Consider the following 16971-nt stretch of genomic DNA (forward strand, 5'->3'; position numbering starts at 1 on the left):
AGCCCTAGGTCTTGGAATTTTTCTTCTGTGTTATTATCTAAAAGTTTTATGGTGTTATGTTTTACATTTAAATCTATGGTCCATTTAAAGTTAATTGTAAAAGGTGTGAAGTTTAGGTTCTTTATTTTTTTTACCCTCGAATATCCGTTTGCTGTAGCACCGTTTGTTAAAAAGACTATTCTTCTCCCATTGAATTGCTTTTGCAACTTTGTTAAAAATCAGTTGGCCCTACTTGTGTGGGCCTATTTCTGGGTTCTGTATTCTGTTCCACTGATCTATGGATCTATCCCTCTTGATTACTGTAGCCATATAATAAGTCTTAAAGATCAGGTAGAATAATTTCTCTCACTTTATTCTTTTTCAAAATTGTTTTAGTTATTCCACTTCCTTTGCTTTTCTATGTAAATTTTAGAATAAGCTTGTCCATGTCTTCAAAAAGTCTTGCTGGGATTTTTTTTTTTTAAATAGCAAGTAAGTTTTTGTTAAATATTTTAAAAATACAGATTTTGTGGCAATTATAAATTAATTTCTAATATGATAATAAATTGATACTTTGAACCAAGAAAACAATATAACCAAAAATTCATTTCCTAATGCAAAGCAGGTACCCTATGTTTAGGGATAGTTCATATTAATGCATAATTTTGTTTTTAGAAAAAGATGATTGTTACAGTCAGGTATATAACCACTTAGTTACACATAAGCTCTATTGGTTAAAAATATATTCTTTTAGAAAATCCATTTTAAACATATTATACTTTTTTCAGTGATTTTCTCCAAACTATGGTAGAAGTGTGCCTTGATGGACAGAACTCAGGAACTGGTTTGACCACACCTAGGTTATACTGATATCTACAATATAGGACTCCAAGGGAGAGTCCAGCTCCAACTTTTGAAGTAGGCCCAGTTCTGAATGTTTAACAGTGAGGTGCTAACAGACGATAGTACTAATCATCAAAAATTAACAACTTTAGGTATCTTTGTTTTGGGTTTCTTTGGTTTCGGCACATCCAAAATTTCTTCACAGTCCGCACTCATTCCCTTTGCCCAGCGACCAGCTGTGACCATTCGATCTGAATTCTGACCATCTTTCTTAAAATGTTCCACAGAGCCACAAAGTCTGCAGCAGCCACCATCAGCATAGAGTCCTTTGGGATCATCAGGACAAGATCTGCACAGATGTCCCATTTCCCCACAAACAAAACATTTTACAAAAGGAAATTCACCAAAAGCTAGGTCTGCTTTAGCCTTGCACTTGGTTATTTCATGCTCTGTGCATCCACACCGGTAACATATTCCAGTGCCTGTTTCTTGATTCTCAAGGGCAGCTGGGCAATCTGCAATCCCATGGCCAGGTTTTCTACAATGGAAACATACCATTGCATTTTTCTTTGCTGCTTGTCTTTTTAATCGTCTTCCTTCCTGGCGACTGTCTTTCTTTAAAGCAACTGCAATTTCTTCCCTGACTTCCTGACTGTCTGTTGCTATCATCTCCCCATTGTGAACCATCTGTGAGTTTGTCTTAGATATTCCATGAATCCATTCACATCTTCATTTGAATATTCCTTTTTCTTTTTATTCTTTTTGTGTTTTGCTTGGGGGTGCATCTGGGGACAGACTATTGGCTTCAAGTTGTTTCCTCTTTGGTAGGTTTTGGCTTTTCCCCTCAAAGGACCCCTTCTTCATGTCCTCCCATGATGTTGCAGGGAAGGGTCTTTTGTTCTGTGTGGTAGTAACTCGTGCCCACCTGGTCATGGCTTCATCAGATGTTTATCCGTCTGCTAGTGTTGGAGGGTCTCCTGCAGAGGCATGAGGTGGCTGTGGCTCATCGTGGGGACAAGGACACTGGCAGCAGAAGTTCTGGGAAGTACTCCTTGGCATGAGCCCTCCCAGAGTCCACCATTAGCTCCACCAAGGAGCCGGGTAGGCTCCAGTGTTGGGTCGCCTCCGGCCAAACAACCAACTGTCTTGCTGGGATTTTGATAGAAAATTTATTTTACCTGTGTATCGATTTGGGGAGAATTAACATATTTTATGTTGAGTCCTCCTATCCATGAGTGTAGTACGTCTCTCCATTTACTTAGATTTTCTTTGATTTCTTTCATCAGCATTTTGAAATTTTCAGCATGTAAGTGTCGTACATGTTTTGTTAGACGTACACCTAAGGGTTTTTTTTAGTGATTATAAATGGTTTTATATTTTAAATTTCAGTGTCTCTGTCCTCATTGCTAGTATACAGAAATACAATTGATTTTTGAATGTTTATCTTGTATCCTACAATCTTGCTGATTTCACTTATTACTTCTAAGAATTTTTTTTGTAGATTTCTTAGACTTTGTAATAGTATACAATCATGTCATTTGCAGATAAGGAGACTTCTGTTTTTTCCTTTTCAATCTGTATGCCTTTTATTTCCTTTTCTTGCCTCATTGCCCTGACTAGAACTTCCAGTACTATGCTGAATAGCAGTGGTGAGAGTGGACATTTTTGCATTGTTCCGGGTCTTAGAAGAAAAGTATTCAGTCTCTCAACATTAAGTATCATGTTAGCTGTAGGTTAAAAAAAAAAAAAAAAACAAAAAACTTTCATACCAAGTTGAGGAGGTTCACCTCTATTCCTATTTTTTGGAGAGTTTTTTAAATCATGAATTTTGTCAGATACTTTTTCTACATTTATTGACATGATCAAATGTTTTTCTCATTTATTTTAGTAATATGGTACATTACATTGATTGAATTTTTAATTTAAACCAGTATTGCACTCCTGTGTTAAATCTACATGGTTGTGAAGTATTATCCTTTAAAATATGTCATTAGATTTTGTATCTAAAATTTTGGTTTTTGTGCCTGTGTTCACGAGGGATATTGGTCTGCAGTTTTCTTTCTTTCTCTTTCTTCGAAGAGATCACATCTCTTTGCCTGGTTTTGGTGTCAAGGTAATACTGGTCTCCTAAAATAGGTTGAAATGTATTCTCTCTTCCTCCATTTTCTGAAGTTTATGTAGGATTGGCATTTTTTCTTTTTTAAATACTTGGAAAATATACCAGTGAAACTGTCTGGGTCTGAAATTTTCTAAGGGAAAAGTTTTTATTTACAAGTTCAATTTCTTTCAGTGATATGAGGCTATTCAAATTTTTTACTTTCTTTTGAGTCAGTTTTGGTAATTTCTGTCTTACAATGAATTTATGCAGTTTATCTAACTTGTCAAATACATTGGCATAAAGTTATTGATAATAAACCCCGTTAGCCTTTTGATGTCTGTACTAATGTTACCTCTTTTTTTTCTGATACTGACCATTTATATCTTCTCTTTGTTTCTTTTTTATTATTATTATTTATTTTGGCTGCACGGGGTCTCAGTTGCGGCAAGCAGGATCTTTGCTGCGGCATGCTGACTCCTAGTTGCGGCATGCGAACTCTCAGCTGTGGCATACATGCGGGATCTAGTTCCCCGACCAGGGATCAAACCTGCCCTCCCCACCCCTGCGTTGGAGTCCTACCCACTGGACCACCAGGGACGTCCCTCTCTTTGTTTCTTTATCAGCTTAGCTAGGAGTTAATTTTATTGATCTCTCTAGAAAACCAGTTTTCATTTCATTGATTTTTCTCAGTTGTTTGTCCATTTTGTATTTTATTGATTTTTGCTCTTATCTTTATTATTTCCTTCCTTATACAGCTGACCTATGAACAGCACAGGTTGGTACTGTGTGGGTCCATTTATATGTGGGTATTTTCCACTAGTGAATACTGCAGTGCTGCATGAACCTGGATTGGTTGATTCTGTGGTTGCAGAACCACAGATATGGAGGAACTGAATATATATTGGGGGGGCTACTAAAAGGTGTGTGTGGATTGTCTGCTGCAGGGGGATTGGTACTCCTAGCCCCCACATTGCTCAGGGGTCAACTGTACTTAATCTGGGTTTCACTGCTCTTCTTTTATAATTTATAAGAAACCTAGGTTACTGATTTTAGGTATTTATTCTTTTCTAATATAAGCATTTAAAACTCTTCATTTTCTGTAAGCACTAATTTAGTGCATGCCACTTATTTTAATATAGTCTATTTTAATTTTCATTTCTTTAAAACTTTTATATTTCCCTTGTGATTTATTTTTTGACCTATGGATTCTTTTAAAATGTGTCATTTACAGCTTCCCTGGTGGCACAGTGGTTGAGAGTCCGCCTGCTGAGGCAGGGGACACGGGTTCGTGCCCCGGTCCGGGAAGATCCCACATGCCCCGGAGCGGCTGGGTCTGTGAGCTATGGCCGCTGAGCCTGCGCGTCCGGAGCCTGTGCTCCGCAAAGGGAGAGGCCACAACAGTGAGAGGCCCGCGTACCGCAAATAAATAAATAAATAAATAAAAATAAAATGTGTCATTTAATGTTCAAATATTTGGCATTTTCCTAGATATCTTGTTATTGGTTTCTAATTAAACCCTCTGTGGTCGGAGAACACAGTTTGTATAATTTCAGTCTTTTAAAATTTGCAGAGACTTGTTTGTGTCTCAGCATATCATGATTCCTAATGATCCCCATGTAGACTTGAATATGTATTCTTGCAGTTGTTGGATATAGCATTTTACAGATATCAGGTCAGAGTGGTTGAAATTGTTCAGATTTTCTATGTCTTTGTTGATTATATTTATCTAATTGTTCTATCTCTTGCTGAGAGTGGATGTTAAAACCTCCAACTATGATCATGGAATTATCTATTTCTCCCTTTGATTCTGTTAATTTTTACCATGCATTTTTTTTTTTTTTTTTGCAGTACGCGGGCCTCTCACTGTTGTGGCCTCTCCCGTTGCGGAGCACAGGCTCCGGACACACAGGCCCAGCGGCCATGGCTCACGGGCCCAACCGCTCCGTGGCATGTGGGATCTTCCCGGACCGGGGCATGAACCCGCGTCCCCTGCATCGGCAGGCAGACTCTCAACCACTGCGCCACCAGGGAAGCCCTACCACGCATATTTTGAAGTTTTATTATGAGGTACATGTATACTTAAGATTTTCAAGTCTTCTTGTCGAATTGATCCTTCATCATCATGAAATGTCTCTTTTTATTTCTTTAATTTCTTTGTCTCAATATCTATTTTTTAATTAATTTTTTATTGGACTATAGTTGCTTTGATATCTGCTTTATCTGATATTAATAGACTCCTCACACTTTCTTATGGTTATTGTTTGCATGGCATATGTATTCTTTTTAACCATCCATTTACTTTCAGCCTATCTTTGTCTTTATATTTAAAGTATGTATATATTTTTATAAACAGCATATAGTTGGGTCTTGCTTTTATTTTCATCCAATGTGACCAACTATGCCTTTTACTTAGATTGTTTTGTCCATTAATTCTTAATGTAATTATTAATATGGTTAGGGTTGGGCCTATGACTTTGTTTTCTCCTTGCCCCTACTGGGTTGTTTTCCTCCTTGCCTGCCTTTTATTGGATTATTTGGATAACTTTAGAATTCCATTTTAATTTATATATTGACTTTTAGCTATAATTCTTAAATTTTTTTCCCATGGTCTCTCTAAGAACTGTATGTAATGTATCCTTTTTTAAAAAAGAGATTTCCCTTTTTAAAAATAATTAATTAATTAATTAATTTATGGCTGCATTGGGTCTTCGTTGCTGTGCGCGGGCTTCTCATTGTGGTGGCTTCTCCTGTTGCGGAGCACGGGCTCCAGGCACGCGGGCCTCAGCAGCCGTGGCTCGAAGGCTCTAGAGCTCAGGCTCAGTAGTTGTGGCGCATGGGCCCAGCTGCTCCAAGGCACGTGGGACCCTCCCGGACCAGGGCTCGACCCCGTGTCCCTTGCATTGGCAGGCGGATTCTTAACCACTGCACCACCAGGGAAGCCCTGTAATGTATCCTTAACTTTTCATGGTCTATTATAGTTAGTGCTTCACACAAAATGGAGAAAATTTGCAACCTTATACTATCATACCCTTCTATTCCTTATGCCTTAGTTATTATGTGTATTACCTCTACATATGTTATAAACCAACAAGGCAGTGATACAGTTTTGTTTTAAACAGTCACATATATTGTAAAGAAATTAAGAGGAAAAAAAGTAGAGTTTTGTATTTATCCAGATATTTTCCATTTCTAATGTTTCCTTTCTGAGGATTTGAGGCCCTATTTGGTATCATTTTTTTTCAGTCTGGAAAACTTCCTTAGCATTTCCTGTAGTGCAACTCTGTTGGTAACAAATGTGCTTAGTTTTCTTTTATCTGAAAATTATCTCTCTTTGATTCTTGAAGATTTTTACTGGATCATGCATACTGGGTTGACAGGATTTCTTTGTGTTTTCAATTTTAGCACTTAGGATGTTGTTCTCCTTTCTTCTGGACTTCATAATTTCTGATGAGATATCAGTTCTTAATTGGATTGCTGTTCTCCTGCATATAATATGACATTTTCTCCTGCTTCTTTCAAGATTTTCTCTTTCAACATTTGACTATGGTGTGACTTAATGAGATTTGTTTATATACATAACGAAACATACTGTTTGTCATTCATTGAACATCTTGAGCCTATAAATTTATGTCTTTCACAATATTTGAGAAAAATTTGGCCGTTGATTTCTTCCATTATTTTTTCTGGCCCATTCTCCCTGTCTTCTTCTTTTATGACTACATGTATTGAGGCTCTGCTAGGTTATATTTATATTCTCACTCTTTTTTCTTTTTGTTCTTTAAATTGGATAATTTCTATGTTTCAGCTTCAAGTTTACTTCTCTTTTCTCTGCCACCTCCATCCTGTTGTTTAATTCACCTAGTGATTTAAAAAATTTTTTAGATATTGTATTTTTCAATTCTAGAATTTCCATTTTTTATTTTCATTTCTTTGTTGAGGTTTCTTATGTATTCTTTCATTGTGAGCATGTTTTCTTTTATTCATTGAAGATAGTTATAATACATGCAAACAATTTCTTGTCTGCTAATTACAACATCTGTGTCATCTTACATTTGTCTCAGTTGATGGATGTTCTTTGAGCTTGATGATGTGTTCTATTTTCCTGGTTCTGTGTGTGTTAAGTAATTTTGGATAATATTCTGGACATTATATGTGTTAAGTTGTATAGATTCTGGAGTTTAGTAATTTTCTCTGATGGATGTTAATTCTTTTGTTTTATCAGGCAGTTATCTTGGTTGAATTCAAACTGTAAACTCTGTTTCTTAAGCAGCAATGACGATATCAGTTCAGATCTTTCTCCAATAGCTCAGCTGCTTTGCATCTTCTCTGTATATGTATAGTTCAAGGTTTAGACAGAGATGTGGACAGATGACTTTTGGGATCTTCCTTCTGCTTCTTTCCCTTTAAAGCTTTACCCTGTTCTCTTCACTATCACGGTTTCATTGGCTTCAAGGCCAGAAAAAAAATTTTTTTCCACCAACACCTACCCTCCTCCCTCCCTACACCACCCTGCACGCTGTACCACCTGCACGTGGTCTCAACTAAAAGCTGCAAATATGGGAATTTGCTCTGCAGAGTATAGACTCTGCATCGTATTCTATCTGCTTTTTTTCACTTTTGTTCATTGGGTATGATATTACTCAAGCATTATGGGAAGTGCAAGTTGACTGTATTTAACTTAATCACCAGAAAAGGAATGGTACATTTCTTAACAAATGTGAAGAATGGAAACATTTCAGGGATTTCAGGATTGGAAAGAGCTTGCCAGGCCTGACACAGTGAGCCCTAAATAATGCCCCAGGGATGAATCTTCTCTCCAAATCCCACTCTGCTGGATTACCCTCAGTGATAGAATGCTCACTACCTCATAAAGTAGCCCACTCCACTTTAGACGGTTCTGATGACCGTTTGAAATATTTTCCTTTGATATGCTCAAAACGTCTTCATTTCAGCTTTCACTCCTAGTTCTAGTCCCAACCCTCACGGCCACACAGAACGAGCCCAATCCCCCTTTCCTACAAATGTCACTGAACTATCAGTAGGGGATGCAGCCTCAGGTCCTCCAGCCAGTCTTTGAAGTGTGGGATTTCTAGTCCTCTCATGGTTCTGACCTCCTTTCCTTGAGCAGGGTCCTGGACCTACATAGCTTCCTTAAAATGTGATGTCCAGAGAAGACCCAACACTTGGGGCAAGGCTTGGGCAGCCTAGAGTCCCCCTTCTTTCCACAAGGCAGCTGAGGTTCCTGTTGGTGTATTCCAGTCATGTCATACGTAATTGGCTCTTATTAAGCTGGTGCTCAGTGAGCAACCCTGGGCCCGTTTTCATCTTTCCCTGCATAGAAGCACACATCACATTTCTCCAGCCAGCCTCGCAAAGCTGCCTTCTAAGGAGTACAGCATCAGGCCTCAGAGGATTTCCCGCCATCAGAGACCTGTCCTGCCCTGAGACGTCCCTTCACCCTCAGGGCATCAAGCCTGGAAAGTGCTTGGAATCAGAGGCCTCAAGGCCCTTAAATCTGTCTGCATTTCTGGTCTATAATTTTCAGAAAAATTAGTCTGCATCTTGTGATGGCTTATATTCAAGTCAGGGTCCACACAGCCACTGCAGAGCAAGATACTGTATACAATCCTATAATCTGGAAAAATAATTTCTATATGACCTCATTAGATCCATGGAATAGCCAGAGTAACTGTATGAAATGGGCACAGGAAAATGTATTATTCCCATTTGACAGATGAGGAAACTGAGGTTGCAGGTTGGCTCCAGGCTGCCAGGACTAGGGACAAAGGATAGTCAAAACCAATAGAACACGGGCTTCCCTGGTGGCACAGTGGTTGAGAGTCCACCTGCCGATGCAGGGGACACGGGTTTGTGCCCCGGTCCGGGAAGATCCCACATGCCGCGGAGCGGCTAGGCCCGTGAGCCATGGCCTCTGAGCCTGCGCGTCCAGAGCCTGTGCTCCGCAACGGGAGAGGCCACAACAGTGAGAGGCCCATGTACCGCAAAAAACAAAAACAAAAATAACCAATGGAAAACTCTATCGCAAAACATTTTTCTCAGCATCTCAGAGGCTTCAGGCTTCCGGTCAAATTCATGTCTGAGCCATTCTCTGGGTAGAAAGTTTTTTCTCAGGGCATTTTGGGAGCAGATGATCTAAGCGAATCCCCTCTTCCTGTGCCCTCACCCCCAACCCCAAGGGGTGTGGTACAGGGTGCACAGTAACAGGGAGAAGAGAGTCTCTAGGCTGCTTTCCAAGAAATTGCTTCTGGAATCATTTGCCTCCAGCCCCCAACAAAAGCTCAGGTATGGAAGCTTGGCGCGCCTCTGACCTTTCACATCCCAGAGCCAAGCTGCGGGGAGGAGGGGCTGCCGCACAAAAGGGTCTGAGGAGTGACCGGCCTGCCTCAGCTCCCCGCTGTCCCCCACAATGGGGCCCGAGGCCCTGGCCGCCTCTAGAGGCCAGAGAAAAGGGCCGAGATAATGACAGGCCCAGCTACCGCTGCTCTCTTCAGAGAAATGAGAAGAGGGAGGAGGCCAAACCTCCCAGATAATAAAGAAGTAACAAATGGGGAATAAAAGCTTATGGAAGACATCTTAACCCAGGGATGAAAAAAATGTCAACATCTGTGAGGCTTTCTGCACCAGCAGACCCAGCCCTAATGAAAACCCTCGAAGAGCCATTCACTGGAGCAGAGGCGAAAAGGCTACATTTTTCTATGGGGGCGTCGAGGGGGTTTCAGGGGCCGGACGAGGCTGCCCGCTTTCCCTTTCGGCTGCTGTGGAACCAAGCGCTAATGTTCATCTTCAGCTTTATTAGGGAACCAGGGGCGGGAGGAGAGTGCAGTGGCCGGACCACCTTTATCCTGACGTCTGTGAGGTGGGTGGATTTAGGAGCAGGCGAGATGTCTGCACGCTGAGGCCAGGAAGAAAGCCAGAGGAATTAGAGAAAATGCTGTTTAACAAGAGTCTCCTTTGACCGGGGCCTTTCGGAAGGATGTGGCTCCAGGAAAGTAATCCTCTTAGCACAGACTTCTGTGTGTGTACAAAACAGGGAAATCGAATCTGAATGTCCTCATTGCATTTGCTAAAATACCTAATGAAAACACAAAGATGCCTTATCCCGATCTTCACCCTTCCTTCAGAAGACGGGGAGCGGCAGATGTTTGCTTATAAAGCTGATTTTAAAAATTCAGACTGGGAATTTGGGCTGGGGGAGAAGCTGCGCCTCCTCTCTTCCCAAAGGGTGTGGGTTTGCAGAATTTCGAGCCTTCGTATCTTCCCTTGAGGTTTTCAATACCCTCCTCCCTTGTGCCTTTGAGGCACGAGGTGTGATTTTATTTCTTTGGTTTGTGTTCTATGTTCACCATTGGAATGTGTCTCCAGAGGCTTCAATGAGAAAAACCTCAAATCCTGGCCAACCTTTGCAGCTTCCTGAGGAGGGTGGGAAAACTGGGAGGAAGAGAAATGTTCCCCCAAATTTGTGATTGCTTTGCAGTCGGAAAATGTTGTATCCTGGCCAGAGAGCACCAAGGTGGTCCTCACCACACCCACACCCACACCCAAAGGTACGCATTCCCCTTCCCACACACATACACATACACACACATGCACATAAGAACCCATGCCACTCACTGCCATGTACTCATACAGACATACACCCTTTCAGTTATAACTACGCACACAACGCAACCCCTCCCAAATACCCACACACACACTTCCAGTGTGAACTGTTTTAGCTAGCCTTACGGATAAACATCTTCCTTACCCATCACCTTAGCACACAGGTTTTTAGACTAAATGCTTCAATTATGATTTAGCTCCAAAAGGAAACAAGACATAAGTAAGGTTAAGTAAAATGTCTTCAGGATTGCCCATGAGGGCTTTACACTAAGTTAAATTGGGGTGTATACTTTTTTTTTTTTTTCTGCGGTACATGGGCCTCTCACTGTTGTGGCCTCTCCCGTTGCAGAGCACAGGCTCCGGACGCGCAGGCTCAGCGGCCATGGCCCACAGGCCCAGCGGCTCCGCGGCATGTAGGATCTTCCCGGACCGGGGCACAAACCCGTGTCCCCTGCATCGGCAGGCGGACTCTCAACCACTGCGCCACCAGGGAAGCCCGGGGTGTATACTTTTATTTTTTCTTTGATAGGGGGCTGTTTGTTAGGGGCTATTTGAAATTCAAAACTACTGTTTGCTGTTGGGACGCAAAAGGGATGGAGGTGCAGGGGGCAGCCACAGAGGGGCTGATTATGGCCCCAGGTCTGGTCCAAGCTGTCCACCTGTGGGTCGGCACTGTGCTCTACGGGTGGCTCTAGGTCTGGTGCGAGCTCTTCGTCTGCGGGTCAGCAGATGTCCAGGGCAGGTAGTCAGCTCCCAGGCTCTCAACACATTCAAGTAGTGCCCCAAGAACCCTCTGTCATCTGTCGTAGTGAATTGGGGAGCGATTACCGTGCCCGGCGTGCCGTTGAACTGGGTGAACTCTGATGTCTTTTGTAATCTTAATATTAATAATCATATGTTATTTATGAGGACTAATTATGTCCTAGTCACTGTTCTAAGGGCCTTAATGGATTATCTCATTTAATTTTCACAGCGCTATGGTATAGACTATCTTATGCCAATTTTGTAGTTAAGGAAACCAGCCTGGAGACGTTAGTAATGATAGAACCAATATTCAGACCCGCTAAGCTTAGGCTATTGACCTCACACTACAACGAGGCCCTTTAAGAGAATTTGACTCTGGGGCTTCCCTGGTGGCACAGTGGTTGAGAGTCCGCCTGCCGATGCAGGGAACACGGGTTCGTGCCCCAATCCGGGAAGATCCCACATGCTGCGGAGCGGCTGGGCCCGTGAGCCATGGCCGCTGAGCCTGCGCGTCCGGAGCCTGTGCTCCGCAACGGGAGAGGCCACAACAGTGAGAGGCCCGCATACTGAAAAAAAAAAAAAAAGAGGCAATTTGACTCTGAATGAGTTTCTACTCCCTTCTTTTCCTGGTCTGTAGGAGGGCATTGACTCTGTTCCTCCTGGTTCATCCCCGTGCTGCATCATCTCTCCTTCCCATTCCTTTGGAGGAATGAGGGAAACCTGGCGAGTCCCTGCCAGCCTGTCCCTGCTGTGGGCTGGGGAGGATTCCACACTCAGCTACCGGGTTCCAGACCATCGAGGTGGTCAGACATCCTGCATTACCCGCACCTGGCAGCGGCGGTATGGGAGCACACAGCAGGTGCTCTGTCCACTGGCCAGCAGCATCTTTCAGCAGCTGTGCTAAGGCACTGGGTTCACTGACAAGGCTCATAGCCCTCCTGACCCGTGCACCCCTCTGAGGGGCACACCTTCTCATTCTCCAGGTCCTCCCTCCTGAGAACACAGCCCACCAGGAGAAAGGTCCGCAGACACCTCTGATCCTCTTATGTCCAACATGCCTGATGCTCTGCGGTGGGGAGTGGGGAACGGGGTGGTGGGGAACCAGAGTCACCGCCCCGGAAACTGTAGGGATCCTTGGATCTAACTCCCTATGGTGGTTCTGAAGCTGTGTCCACAGTTCTCTGATATGACTCCCCTCAAGAGGCAGAGCTCAGTTACCTCTTCCTGAGTGTGGACTGGACTTAGTGACCAGCCCACTAGAGAGTAGAATATGGCAGAACTGATGGCTGTCCCTCCCAAGATTAGGTTATAAAAAGATGGTCGCTTCTGTCTTGGGTTCTCCATCTGTCTCTGTCTCCATCCCTGTCTCTTGAATCACTTGCTCTGAGGAAAGTCAGCTGCTAGGGTGTGAGGCAACCAGAGGAGAGGCCCACAGACTGAGAAACCGAGGCCTGACAGCAGTTGTGTGGGTGAACTTGGAAATGGTCTTCTGAGACCACCAGCTGCCGTGGGAGCCAGCCTGGAAGCAGCTCTTCCCTCAGCCGAGCCTCTACTGACTGCTGCCCTGGTGGGCATCTTGACTGCAGCCTTGGGAGGGACGGTGAGGCCAGATTCCTGACCCACCGTGAAACCGTGGAGAGACCAGGAGATTACGTCTGGTGTGTGAAGCCCCTACCCTGGGGTCACTGTGTCACGTTGCTCTCTCTCTCACTGTGCAGCTGGGAGAACTGAGGCCCTGCTGGGGAAGTCACTGACCCGTTTTCACAAATGACGAGTTGGTTCTTGAAACGAACTTAAATATTTTGACTTCTTGTCTAGTGTTCTTTCCACTACATCAGGCTTCCTTTTGCTCCCGTTTCCCACTAACGGACGGGAAGAATTGAACCTGGCAAAGCCCTGCCAGCCTGTGAGCTCAGGTCTTTATGTTCTGAGTGGTGTGGCCACAGCAGGGGATGCCCCAGTGGCCTAGGGTTTGGTGGGGACAGAGGATCACCTCTGGGGCCGTTTGAGAGTATAACAGCCCCTACCTCTGCCCCCCTTCCTAGGGCTCACGTTTGGCTGATGTGGGAAGCCCAACCCATGCCTATGAATTTTGAATTTAATACAGAACTTACCACCCAGAAATGACTGTGTGAAGTAAGTGTAATTTGCCTGTGTTTATTTTTTTTTTATTATGAACTTAAGCAAAGTTTATGGAAAGAAAAGGAACCTGATGGTCAGGAGACGTGCTATTTTACATGTCTCTATATTCTCTCTGTTAGTGTTCTTTGCACAGCTGTAATGGCCCGTGCACACTATTTAGAGTTTTGTCTTCCTCACTCAGCAAGTGTCCTTTGTGCCCCAGGCCCTGTGCGGTTGGGAACGCAGAGCCCACTGTGCTTGGCGCTCTCCCAGACCACCCTCCCGTTTGCTCGCCTTGCCCCCTTGCCTTCCGCTCCTCCGCGCTCCTTGCAGGGTAGCCCAGCTTCTGACCCCTGGCTCCGCCCCAGCCCCTCTTCCAGCCAGGCCCGCTCCGCCTGGCTCACTCACTGGACCACACTGTGTGGCGGGGCTTGGAGTCTTGGCACTCTCCCTGCCTCCACTGAGGGCTGGTCGGTGCTCCCGGAGGCCGCGTGGCCGACAGTCCTCCTGAATCTGGAGGAGGGGCCGAGGAATCTGCATTTTTACAAGCTCCCGAGACAATTTGGTGCCCAGTACAATCTGTGAACTACTGCTCTGCTCCCGCCTGCTGTTGACAGTGTGCAGCTCTTCATAACCACTTGATTAGCAAACTTCACAGAGACAGTCAGAAGCAACCTTCGATTCCCTGAGCCTGAGCCCTCAGCTGGACTGGCTCTTCCTGCCACCCCAGTGTTCTCCTCGCCATACACCTTTATCTCTTCTTGTGACCTGCTTTCACCTATAGGAGCAGGAGGTCAGAAGACGCCAGGATGCCGTTCTCCAACGTTGGTCCGTTGGCTTTCTGATGGAAGCCTAGAGACTGGTTTCTAAGGGAGGAGCTGGTAATTATCAGCCACAGTAAGGGCTGAGAGTTCACCGGTGGCCTCTGTGGGTTGGCTTTGTGAGCACTTTACATTAGGGACAGGTGGCACAGTGGGAGGTCTGCAGCCCGGACCACTGTGGACTTTGAGGCCGATGCTCCCATACGGTCCTCTCATTGCATCCTTCCACTCTGTCTAAAGGGCCAGTTCTCCAGTGCTTCCGATTCGCTGCTTCCTCCAAGTAGAGGAAACCATCCCCGGTCTTCCTGGGGTCCACGTGATGTCCCTTGCTTCCCTCAGAGGGCAAGAAGGTCCCTGCCCTGAGCCTCAGTGGCCCCAGCCATAACATGGGGGGTTCCAAGGAAGTCCTTTTCAGCTCTGAGATTCTGTAATATTTGCTGCAGGTAGGGGTCTCTCCGTACCGCCTAGATTCTGTCCCAAACGTGAGCGCCTTCCCTCCCAGTGTGGGTCTGGACCCACAGCCTTGCAGGCTTGGTTCCTTCCCCTGTAAGTAGGGGCTCCTGCCCCTGAGTCCCATCGAACTCAGCCAGGCTGAAGTGTCAATCAGAGAGGAGACGCAAGCTGGAGGGGGCTTAGAGAGTGCCGCGGGCTGCAAGCATGTCTGCAGATGTCTGTTTATTTTCACACCCTGAGTGCCCTCTGAGGGAAGCCGGGGCCACAGAGCAGCAGCCGGCTCCTGGCTTTGTAGCTCTGCTTTGAGGCCTAGGATGTCTGAATTCTCCCCAGGCAGTTCTCCTAACCGCCTGCCCCCTGAGGAAGAGCCCCACCGGCTCTGCCGGCTCTGTGCACCAGTAGAAGCCCACTGGGAGATGTGATCGGAATCCAAACAAAGCCTGCAGAGAGGACCGGAAGTTTGACACGGGGCCCAGGCAGGAACCCCCAGCCCTAACAGCTGTTCTCCCCCACGTGACAGATAGACTCAGCAACAGCCTGGAAATAACACCCAGGGTGTCATCTGCGTCGCCTGCCACCCTCCTGCCACCCTTGTTTTCCCCGCTGCCGCAGGCATGATGGCTTCTACCGCTGACATTTGGGGTCTTGTGAGATGTCAGTCAAGGGAGCAATCATTGTTCACACAGGCCCTATCCCTGGTGTCCTCTATCACATGCACACTTCCCCCTCAACAGCCGCCCAGACTCCTTGGCTCCCTTAACACGCCCTCGCCCGTCCAGTCCTCCACACGGGCCTCCAGGAAGGAAGCCCTCAGGCGCCCAGTGAGGACAGACAGGGCCCCATGAGTGAGACAGGCCTCAGGGCCTCTGGTCTGGATGTGGAACTGTTCCATTAATTTGATACTGACTTCCACAGCTGGGGACTAACCCCATAAATCCTGACTTGGACACATGGCAGCAACAGAGACCAGGACAGGGTGGATGCATGAAGCTGCTATGAGTGGGAGAGAACAGCGAGGGCCCGATCTGACTCCAAGGGCCAGGGAGGGGATGGGGTGGGAAACGTTGACCCTCTCTCCCCAAAAAGAAGATGATCTAAAGGTGTCACAAATGTGTGATCAGGGCCGTGATTGACATGGACCTTCTCATCCTGGCTCTGCCACCCTGGGCAAGTCATGCAACATGGCTGGGCCTCTGACATATTTGCAGAATGTCAGGATACACTGATTGATGACCAAGGGCCATCCCAGCATTTATGTTCTATGCTTTATTTCTGTTCTGTGAGTGTCCAGTTTCTGAGAGGGTATGTTTGAGGGAGGAGTGGCTGGGGAGAAAGGGTCTGGATGGCGAGTGTGTGAGGGGTGTGTGCACGGGCGGTATTTCCCAGGATCCGAGAATTGCTTCCTCCGACCCACGGATGAGGGAATAGCCTCGGAGAAGCTAGGTGAGCCCCCAGCTGGGGTGGGGCCTGGCTAGGGCTGGGTCTGTGCTTCGCTTCGCTCTTCTTATACAACCAGCTCTGCTCTCTCCCTTCCGGCTCCACCCATCAAGACCCTTCGCAGTGTCATCTCCTCTGTGTGGCCTTCCCCGAGGCTCCTTCTGCCAGAACCCATACCGCGCCTAGCCCCCTTGACTTCTCCTTAGACCAAAGCGGGTCCGGCTGCCCCAGTGGCCTGAGAGCCCCTTGGAGGCTGGGCTTCAACATGCTAAGTCTTTCCCAGCCCCGCACAGTGAATGGCAGTGGTAGGTTCCACTGAGTGTGGAATAGAAATTACTGAGAGGAGCCCCAGCATGCGGGTCCCCAAACTCTGCCCCCAGCCCGCCCAGGCCTCAGAGGTGAGACCGCATAATCCCCAACCCAGCCCCTGGAGTATATGTCCCTATGTGGTGAGGACCATGCCCCTGTGCCCAGGAGGCTGTGAGGGTACCGCACTGTCAGTTGTGCTTTAAAGGGGCCTCTCCTCCAGGGGCTCCTCAACCAGGCAGGAAGATGGGTTACGGGATACCCTGCGCTTGTCCGTGGGGAAGAGTTTGCTGAGGACCCCGCGGACTCCGACCCTCTGAGTTGTAGTGATTATAGCCCCTCCACCTTTCCATATCCTGTTTTCACCTACAGCAGCAGGAGGTCAGAAGAAGAGACTGTGTCGTTCTCATGGTCCATTCGCTTCCTGTTAGAAGCCCAGTGAGGACAAGGAAGAGTATGGTATAAGCCCGCCCTGGTCCCTTGCTCTGTGTGGGGCTGTGGAAGGGACTCAGTGAAGGAGTTTTAGAGTTGAGTCTATTTTTCCTATCT

At 46.0% G+C, this 16971-nt stretch overlaps 1 pseudogene; it reads right to left on the reverse strand.

Moving 5' to 3' along the window:
* Window positions 1–954: 954 nt before the first annotated feature.
* Window positions 955–1774, reverse strand: LOC115853228 (zinc finger CCHC domain-containing protein 9 pseudogene; annotated as a pseudogene).
* Window positions 1775–16971: the final 15197 nt, after the last annotated feature.

This window comes from Globicephala melas, chromosome 4, assembly GCF_963455315.2.
Source record: "Globicephala melas chromosome 4, mGloMel1.2, whole genome shotgun sequence".
Classification (NCBI taxonomy): Eukaryota; Metazoa; Chordata; class Mammalia; order Artiodactyla; family Delphinidae; genus Globicephala; species Globicephala melas.